General features: G+C 45.9%; 1 pseudogene; it reads left to right on the top strand.

Moving 5' to 3' along the window:
- The first annotated feature begins 9,320 nt into the window (after positions 1–9,320).
- On the top strand, positions 9,321–10,375 carry LOC117701544 (mitochondrial carrier homolog 2 pseudogene; annotated as a pseudogene).
- Positions 10,376–10,885: the final 510 nt, after the last annotated feature.

Raw genomic sequence — 10,885 nt, 5'->3', positions numbered from 1 at the left:
CTCTAAAGTACAACTCCCCACCCCCGCCCCCACGACCACCATCACCCATGTTTAATCAAAGGCCACAGCCGGGGTGGGAAGTACCTAACAACAGATTGTCAGCCATTGTTTCCTACTGGGTTCACAAGACCGGGAGTTTAGCAGGGAGGGAAGGACTCCACAGAAGAGAAGTGCCTTTCTGGGCCCACCCAGCTAGCCCAGGCCCCACAAGCTGCTACTCTGCCGTCCTTAACCAATGCAGTGTTAGAGGCCTGGTGGTGTTCAAAGGCTCAAGGCATTTCTAACCATTCTGCAAACCACCACCTGGCTGTAGGGGACAAGGAGGGCTAGCCAATTGGAAACGCTGTCATGTGGCCCTGCTGTTGAGGGCTAGCCAATTGAAAACGCTGTCGTGTGCCCCCCCCACCCCCACCCCTGTTGAGTGCTGGGATGCAAAGGCCAGAGCAGTGGCTGGGCAGCGAATGGGTTTCACCCGGCTGGATCAGGTGGCTGCTTTCCTGGAAACTGGCCTTCTTAGTTGCTAGGCTGATAAGGCAGGGAAATTGCTACCCTTGGCGCACATGGGAAAACATGTTGACGCTGAAGAAGAGCTGGGATCTTGTTAACTATTGAGACAAAGCAGAGCCCTCCCCCCCACCCACCCCCACCCCACCCCCACTACTCCACCCCAGAATAACTCAGATCCCCAAGGCAGGTGTGCATTGAGAGAGCCAATGAATCCATGTTCCGGAGACAGAGAGAGAGATGGCAACAGGATGCAATTTTGGGACATCCTATCTTCCCCATGTACCTCAGATTTTAGCTTCCACCCTGGATAACTATGGACTCTGTAACACACATGTGCTAACCACTCCTGCCGGTAGACCCCAAAGCAGCTGTGTCAGGAGGCTGCTGGTACAGGAAGCTGCCTCCTGGGGTCAGATCTATATACTAGCAGGTGTGGCTGGGAAGGCGCTGGCCCTGGAGCCTCACTGTTTATAACTGTGACGGGGGCGAGGCATGCGGACTTCAAAGGGTTTAGTGGTCAGGAAATGAAGCCTTTTGGCCGAGCTCCAGGGACAAGTAACTTACACTGATTTCTGTCCGCACCACCGTGGTGTAACAAGGCACCTTTATGTTGTAACCCACAGCACTTGCACCTTGCCTGCAAAGTACCCTCTCCTGGACTGTTCAAACACCCCCTTCCCCACCTCACCTCCCAAAACACACACACACACAGTCTGCCATCCATCAGGCGGCCACCAGCCCTTACATAACCTGCCACTTGAATTTTTCCCAACATTCCCTGCAAGTACATGTCAGCTTTTAGGAAGAGGTGAATGGAGAATTACAAAAAGAAGCCCCTAAGCCCCCTAAAATGCTCCCTTTCACAGACCCATCTCATAGCTGCTCTGGGGTAGGGGGTCGTCAGGATGCACTGTGTGGCCAGCCTTATCCACTTGGACATCTTATTTCTGTTCCCAAAGTGAAGGAAAAGGCAATGGGTCCCAAACTCTGCTACCCACAGATCCTTCATGGAGAATAGATTAGATTCCAGAAGGGAAAGGGAATGATGGAGAGAGAAGAGGAAAGGAGAAAGGAAGAGAAGAGAGGTCTGCAGCCAGCAGGCCATTGAGACATCAATATGGAAGTAGAGAGGAAGACCACACATGAGGCTTTCTACTGTTGGTGTACAGATGATCCTGCTAGGCTCTGCCCAACCGCTACCTAGCAACAGCTTGCCTAGCTGCTGGACTACCCCAATTCTGTCTGTCTGTCTGTCTGTCTGTCTGTCTGTCTGTCTGTCTATGTATCTATGTATCTATCTATTTGCCTATCTGTCTGTCTATGTATCTATGTATCTATCTATTTGCCTATCTATCTGTCTATCTATCTATCTATCTATCTAATCTATGATTCTTCCCACCAACTTAAAAAAAAAATACAACACTCACCAGGAGGGATAACTTGGAAATGAGCACAAATTGCATTGTGGGTAATTCTGCAATATGGATAAGTCTGTATTGTTGTGCAATGTGAGTGAGTCTACCCTAGAAAAAGAGACTGAAAGGAAAGGCTGGGAAATTGAAAAAGGAAAAACAAACAAACCAGAGCTGGGTGTGGTGGCACACACTTGCAGCCCATCATTGGGAAGGCCGAGGCAGGAGGATTTCAAGTTCAAGGCCAACTTAGGTTATATGCCAAGATCCTCTCTCAAGTACTACTACTATTACTACCACCACCAATCATCATCATCATCATCATCATCATCATCATCCAGTAACAAAAACTGACAAGTTAAAAGTAATGCTGCATATGATAAGTTTGAAATGGGGGGTTTAGAGAGAGAGAAAAAAATCAAATGCATATTAAATATACACTATCAAATGTGCGCACACACACATAAACACACACTTACATATGTATCTAATATACATACTTTTAGTTACAGAAATCCTTTTTATGCCAGCAAGCTAGAAAACAATAAAACAGTTGGAAAATATAAAGTATTTTAATGAAAGAAAAGTATCATCCAAGCATTGCATTTCTAGAACTGAGTAGCGGCCTCAAAACATTTCAAGGAAAAAAAAAAGGTTCAGGGGTTGGGGAGAGTTAGAGAAATGACACAGTGGTTAAGGGCACTTGCTGCTCTTTCAGGCTTTGTTCCCAGTACCCACATGGCAGCTCACAGCCACCTATAACTCCAATTCCAGGGGATCTGACGCCTACCTCTGGCCTCCACAGGCCCCAGGCACTCACAGGGTGCACATACATACATGCAGACAAAACACTCATAAGTATATGGCAAAATAATCTTTAAAAAACCAGAAGACAATATTAATCCATCCATTTTATAGCAACCAAGCTCAAATTATTCCACTGTTTTAGTTTGAAAGACACTAGAGAGGCCGGGGTTGCGGCTCAGCGGCAGTGTGCATGCTTAGCATGTGTGAGACCTCTCAGCACCAAAGAGAAAGTACACTGAAAGCAAAATTATAAACTTTTCCAGTTGTGAGACTGGACAGCTGTTCTGGTAGCCACATGCGAGGAGCTGTCACCATGAACAGCTGTGTGCTTCGGGGAGCCTAGGTTCAAATCTTGCCTAAGCATTTCTTGATGTATGGCTCCAGACATATGTACTCTGTGCCCCATCTGCAAAAAGAAGACGATAAAAGCGTCGGTTTGGAGGTAGGTGCGACAATTCACCAGCAAACCATGGAAAGTTACTAGAACCTCTCCCAGTTTACTGTTAGAGTCTTGACAATGTTAACTGTTTGATAATCACTGAAGATAATTTTATGGCTTTTTATTACCCAGAAGTATTTGGAAGCTGACAAACCAGTTAGAGGCTGGCTTCTGTCACACACGTGAGGGATGATGGGGCAAACACTAGAGCCATGGCATTGAGTCTGGAGGGAGAGGACCAAAAAAGGAGAATAAAAAGGGGGGTGAGAAACCAAATCATCAGACTCTGGAACAGATAAGACAGGAAGGGAAAAATATACTCGAGTGTGATCTAGAACTTTCCACCACATACAATTAAGAACTAGCTGACAAATGAAACTAGGAAAATGATGATAGTCAATGGAAAATGGAAATCGTTGAGTACTTCCTGTGAGCCATAACTTTCAGGTCATAATAGTCTATCACTGAGAGAGGCCGCGGCAAGAACTTGGAGGCAGGAACTGAAGGAGAGATCACAAAGGACTCTTGTTGCTGGCTTGCCTCATCTAGCTTGCTCAGCTACGTTTCTTATACAATCCAGATTAACTTGCATAGGGATGACACCACCCACAGTGGACTGGATTCCCCTACATCAACTAGCAATCAAGAAAATGCCTCAGAGACTTGCCACAGGCCAGACTGATCTGTTCAATTCTTTAGCTGAGGTTCTCTTTTCCTATGTGACTCTAGATTTATATCAAGTTGATAGCTGGAGCTGATGATGACACTATTTGTGGCAAAGTAATGGTATCCAGTGGGGTTGGAGTAGTCGATGGATTCTGTGCCCCCCTAAACTGAGCTTGAACTTGGATAGACTAATTTTCAGCTTTCTTCTCTAGTCTTTCTTTCTGTTCGGTGAATATTCTTTTGCCAGGGTCATTTCTTTTGTTTAATCTGCTCCCCGTCCAGTCCAATAACCATGCAATTTTTTTTCAATTCTATTTTTTGTTTGCTTGGCTTTTTTTTTTTTTTTTTTTTTTTTTTTTTTTTTTTTTTTTTTTTTTTTTTCCGTTTTTTGAGACAGGGCTTCTCTGTGTAGCCCTGGCTGTCCTGGAACTCACTCTGTAGACCAGGCTGGCCTCGAACTCAGAAATCTACCTGCCTCTGCCTCCCAAGTGCTGGGATTAAAGGCATGTGCCACCACTGTCTGGCTCTCAATTCTATTTTTCTTGCTTTCTTATCTTTCCTGTATAAAAGGGGAAGGAAATATATATTTTCAGCATACAGCAGCCTCTAAGCTGATTACCTGTGGGTACAATGCCTCCATAGGGAGTGCTTTCCCCTGAGCCTGACATTTTTCTAAATATACATAAGAAGGGATGTTTATATACATCCAGAAATATATAACATGAAAGGATGTTTGCATAGAACTGACTCATATCCTCCTGCACCCTTTGATGTTACCTCTAGATGATAAAAAAATTTTATTCCCTGATGTCTGAGGTCTAACAAGCATCTTATTCAACTTTTTTAATTAGCTTCAATCCTAATTCTAGCCCCAACTTGATAAGGTTGATTAAAACAACCATTGTTAGACAGTCTTTACAACCCATTATCCCAGAGTCCAGAGGTGTTCCCGGGTTCCTTACTACAGACATCCTTTGGAAGAGAATACCCAAATCAGCGAATGCTCATGGTTCTCTTATCAGATGGATGCTCTTTGCACCTAACTGACACACATCCTCTGTGTATCTTTTAATACACCTCTTGATGACTTATAGTACCCAACACAAGATAGATGTTGTATAACAAATTAAGCTGCAACGCCCTGGGAACAAGAAGAAAAGTCTGTATACACTTGGTACTGACATGAATTTTAAGAACACTTTTGTCTGGTACTTGATTGAACTTGGGAGGTCAAATCCTTAGAGGTGGGTGTTAGGTCGCAAACCCAGGACAAAAGACTAAAGCACATATTTAGCATATCAAAATGGAGTGGGCCACCAGGTTCTCCCAGCATTCCTAAGTCCCTACCTGTTATAGGGTATGACTGGCATATCTTGCCCGCTACCTTACTTCTACAGCCCAGGGGCTGGTTGCCCTTCCCCCAAGGATATAATCCAACCATTTTTGGTTACTTGGCCTTTCATCTCCCCTTTACCCTCCTGGCCTCTTTAGTCTGGCTCTCCCCTCACTCTCTTCCTCTTCTCTCACACCATCGGCATCAAGAACTAGCTTTACAATCAGGAAATGGCTTTACTGTCGACATCTCTAAATCTACCAATGACGATGAAGTCACTGATAGATGACAGGGACCCAAGCATCTGTTGCCATGGCAATTGCCATACATTCCCAGTCTACCTAGTCCACCTCCCACCTCTACCTGTGAGTAGCTACATCACAGCCTAAATAAAAGGCAGCCCCTCCTGACCTTCACTCCCCCCCCCCTTTGTCTCCGCCATCCCCTTTTGCCACTTTCCTCCACAATAAACCTCTCTCACGTGGAATGGTACTGGTCTGGTGTGGTCTGTCTGGACACAAGCCGCTTTTCTAACACAACACACATGGCTTAGGGGCATGTCACTCTGGACTCTCGGATGTCCCAGCCTCTGGCTATGCTCTTCCTCATATCTACAACAAACCTTCTCCATATCCAGGAGCAGTCATATCGTCTCCTTATATTTCTTTTATTCACTTTTAGTTTTTGCGGCTCTGTGGATGGAAAGCATTCTTCACCACTAGGCTACTCGTGCCCTGTCCCCTTTCTGGGGTTTTAAATTTTGAATGAATAATGGATGGCCACGTGTACTTCTTTGTTGCTCGGTGCCTCTACCAAGAGAGTCTCAGTGTCATTTATGTACTCGGACAAGCTGCAGAGGGGTTCTCCACAAACCACAACTGGAGCCAGGCATGACCTTTTCCCAAGACCATAAGATCAAGCTCACTGTCTGACCCACACCAGGCCTCAAGGTCCTGGCCAAGGGGAACCTGATCAAGGTGACCCGTGGATCCTCTTTTGCGGGTGACATTTATGGCCTCCCAGGCTCACAACCCATAAGTCCTAAGAAACACAGCCTCAGAGCCTTCTGTGAGGTCTCAGGATGTGAGAGGGATGCTTCTTCCAAAACCCAAAGTGCACAGAACAGGGGGACTTCTCCAAAGAGGGCCCTGGTTTTTCTTACAGAGGGCAGAAATCACTCTGCTTCTAGGCTGATGTGTCTTTCACAGAAGAGATGAACAAATATAAAATAAAATGCCATTGTCCCAGGCTTGGCCTAGCAAAGGCCCTAAGGCTATTTTTTCTTTTTCATGGGATTGCATGCGAATGAAAAGCAGCATTGACTGTTGCCCCAGCTGCTCACTCTAGAAGAAGTTGAAATTAGACAGTTTTTAAAGACGTTTGTCTTGTCTACGTGGGATGAAAGCCAGACTGTTTGAGAAGAGCCAAACTGGAAGGCAGGAGGCTCCGACAGGTCCCAGCAGTGAGTTTCACATCCACTCCACACACTTACTAAGCTTTTTCTCTGCACAATATCCGAGCTACTGTAGTTCCCCAGGATGGATGGTGAAATAGACCCTCCCTCCCTCCCCCTCCCCCTCCCCCTTCTCTCCTCTCCCCCTCAAGCCTCCACTGGAACAGGTGATGGAGTAGTCAGCCATTTTTAAAAGGTGATAGCATGGAAAAATCAAGTCATCCGAGGAAGGCTCAAGGCTGGAAGCCCTTCTTGTTTTCCTGGAATAGTTGCACCAGGGCTAGAGATGGCACTGTAACTGAGCAGAAAGAAAACCACTGCTAAGTGCTGCCCTGCCCAGCCATTGCATGGTAGGTTTTTGTTCTTAGTTTTAGTTTAGTTTTTGCAGCTCTGTGGGTGGAAAGCATTTTTTACCACTAGACTACTCGTCCTCTGGCTCCTTTTTGGAGGTTTAAATTTTGAGAGAAGCGCTCACTATGTTGCCTCAGCTGGCTCTGATTTCACTCTGTAGCCCAGGATGGCCCGGAACTTTCACTCCTTCCTCAGCTTCTCAAATAGCTGGGTCTACAGGCCTAAGCCACCAGGAGGCCCAACTCACTGTCTTCCAGGTCTTCCTGCCAGCTAACCAACGGGGGGGGGGGGGGGGCTGTGGGGGGTGACAATAAGAATCTCCCTCTCGAAATAAGGCCCACTACTACAAGCATGGCAAATCACTGAGGCTGAAGCCAGATTATGTGACCTCTGCCTTCCGCGGGGGGGCTCATTCTGGACATCCTGTAAGCAGCCTGAAAGTGCTATGAAGCAGGTAGGAACTCTGAGGAACCAGGGAGGGAACCTGGAGGAGGACTGCATAGGGAGGCAACACCAAAGGTAGGAATGGGCGGGGCCACAGACCTGGAAATGAAGATGATCAATAGTAATGCATCACGAGGCGCAAAGTTAGCTGGAAGGGAAGATCGCAAAAGCCTCACCAAAAAGAAATAAGTGCTTGAGGGGATGAATCTGTTCCTTACCCTGATTTGATTACTGTGAAATGCATACGTTTATCCAAGCATCACACCGTAACACAAAATCTGTACAATTGGAGGAAGAGAAGCAGAGTGGGAGGAGGAGGGAGCCAAGAGGGAGGGCTCAGGAGACAATGTCTTCTTCATGCTCGCTGTCTGCTCTCCATCAGCCTTTTAAAGTTCTCATGTGCACAGACTACCCCTTCCTGGGAAATGAAGCCCAGAGAAAGAGCCTGACTGCAGACTCCTGTCCCAAACCCCTTGAGACCCCAAAAGTACAGAGAGGATGGATAAACTCCTGTTCTCTGTACATCAGTCTTTCAAAACCCCTAAATCCCATGTTAAGCGTCAGGCTGCCCTAACTCGGGAAGATAAAAAAATGGACCTCCCAGGCAAGACAATAGCAGCTGCCATCTGAGGGTCCCCCAAGTCCATCTAGTCATTTCTCCTCTCCCCCAAACTCCATGCCTACTTTGTCTCTCAGCTCTGGGAATGGCACCATCTAGGGATTGAGACTGTCCCTTTACTGAGATTCATGATATAGCCTAGGTATTTGATAGCCTATGGCAGTGGTTCTCAACCTCCCTAATGCTGTGACCTTTTAATATAGTTCATGTTGTAGCTGGTGACCCCACCCAGAAAATTATTTCCATTGCTACTTCATAATTGAAATTTTGCTGCTGTTATGAATCGTCATGTTACGAATCCTGACATGCAGGAGATCTGATACGTAATCCTTGTAAAAGGATCTGTCGACCCCCAAAGGGGACACAACCCACAGGTTGAGAACCGTTGCCCTGAGACACCATGAATACAGAGTGGGAAATAAAAATGGAGGAAAACAAACAGAGTGAGCGACAGTGGATGGAGTTGCCATAATAAAATGGGGACAAGAACTGAGAAATATGTTAACCTTCACCTTAAGAAAAAAAGAAAGGAGAATTCAGTTACAGAGAGCTGATAGTCATAAGTGAAAATCAATTTGATACTGGGCGGTAAAAACAAAGAGTGGATAGAGAGAATGGAAAGCCAATGGATGTGTAACTTAGTGATACAGCAATTGCCTAAGTGAGATGTTCTCAGGCTCCAACCCAAGGACACAAGGCAAAAACAGAAGCCAGAAGAGACAGGTGAACCACCCTTTCAGAATGTAAATCTAGGTGTATAATGTCACCAAGGCCATCTATCTGTACCCTTAACCCAGCGTCTGATTCTGGTGTGAACACTGAAGGTAATTCTTTCCCCAGATGCACTTGATCATAAGAAGCACCACATTAAACCTACCTGACCCCAGGACTCACTCCTGTCCAATGCATTAGAATGTGCAGAAGGGCTGTGTGGCAGGCATGCCTGATAGGTAGCCCTCACTCCTCTCCCCTCCCCATTCTCAGAGTGACAGCCAAAGACCCCTGTTGCAGGAAAATTCTAACCCAGAACAATAGCAATGCGTATGAGGCTGTGTTATTACAATAACCTGTGTAGCCAAAACTGAAGACAGAGCAACGTGACCATGATCAGGGAAACGGGTCTAAAGACTATTGTTGATAATTGCATGCAAGGGTATAAACACTGTGGTAACTCACAGCCACTGAACTAAGTGTCCCCACACCACCATAGAAAGAACTTTAGACACATTCAATAGTCTGAAAAGAATCGTATAAACAACCGGCTGTGTCGCTTGGTGACTCCGTCTGTCCATCCGTCCATCCGCGGGTGCCATCATGGTGGATGCGGCCAGTCAGGTGCTCCTGGGCTCCGGTCTCACCATCCTGTCCCAGCCGCTCATGTAGGTGAAAGTGCTCATCCAGGTGGGATATGAGCCTCTTCCTCCAACAATAGGATGAAATATTTTTGGGCGACAAGTATGTCAGCTTCCTGGCCTCTTTTGCTATGCTCAGCGCATTGCAAGCATCGATGGGAAGCGAGGGTTGTTCACAGGCTTAACTCCAAGACTGTGTTCAGGAGTCCTTGGAACTGTGGTCCATGGTAAAGTTTTACAGTATTACCAGGAGTGCGAGAAACCCAAGGAGTTAGGATCTATAAATGTACAAAAAGAAGGCTCATCCTCCTTTGACCGAGTTATCAAAGAGACAACTCGAGAGATGATTGCTCGTTCTGCTGCCACCCTCATTACACATCCCTTCCACGTGATCAGTCTGAGGTCCATGGTACAGTTTATCGGCAGAGAGTCTAAGTACTGCGGGCTGTGTGACTCCATAGTAACTATCTACTGGGAAGAAGGCATCGTAGGATTTTTTGCGGGTCTCATTCCTTGCCTCCTTGGTGACATCATTTCTTTGTGGCTATGTAACTCACTGGCTTATCTCATCAATACCTATGCACTGGACAGTGGGGTTTCTACCATGTATGAAATGAAAAGTTATTCCCAAGCTGTCACAGGATTCTTTGCCAGTATGTTGACATATCCCTTTGTGCTTGTATCTAATCTTATGGCTGTCAACAACTGTGGGCTTGCTGGTGGATCTCCTCCTTACTCCCCAATATCTACTTCTTGGATAGATTGCTGGTGCATGCTACAAAAAGCGGGAAATATGAGCCGAGGAAACAGCTTGTTTTTCCGGAAGGTTCCATGTGGGAAGACTTACTGTTATGACCTGAGAATGTTAATTTGAAGATGTGGGGCAGGGACAGTGACATTTCTATAGTCCCAATGCATAGAATTATGGGAGGGAATGTTGGTTTCTATACAGTGTGGCACGCTTTTTTAATAATCATTTAATCTTGGGAAAATGGAGAAAAAAAGAGTCATATAAACATTAAATGCAAACACATGCTTTCTATCCATGGGTATGGATTTAAATCAAAGGCATAAATCAAATTCATGTAAAGTGATTGTCTTTGGGGAGGAGAAAAAAGGGATGTGAGGCTCAAATAAAGGAGGTAAAACAAGATGCACTCTGCCCAGATCTATGAGGACGGGGTCCACAAACTGAGAAGTAGATCTGATTCAATCCCTTACACATATCTGAGTTGAAAAAAAAACCCAAGTTAATTCATTTCTATAGTAAAGTTCTAGAAACTTGGCTTCCTTCTGCCTGGGTTGTCCAAGCTTGCCTGAGGTCTGTCTCTGTCAGTTCTGCCATTCCCTGTATTCTCCCAATAAATACTAATTCCATGCTCCACCCTCTCTCCACGAGGTGGGAGAATCAGCTCCTACTTTTGGCCACTAGCAACCCAGTGTGCCCTCCATGAACCCATTTCTGGGCTATATGGGGCTCTACTTGGTAAAGTGCCTTTTGG

The sequence above is a fragment of the Arvicanthis niloticus genome, unplaced genomic scaffold, assembly GCF_011762505.2.
Source record: "Arvicanthis niloticus isolate mArvNil1 unplaced genomic scaffold, mArvNil1.pat.X pat_scaffold_1286_arrow_ctg1, whole genome shotgun sequence".
Lineage (NCBI taxonomy): Eukaryota > Metazoa > Chordata > Mammalia > Rodentia > Muridae > Arvicanthis > Arvicanthis niloticus.
This window is presented reverse-complemented; position numbering and strand designations above follow the sequence as displayed.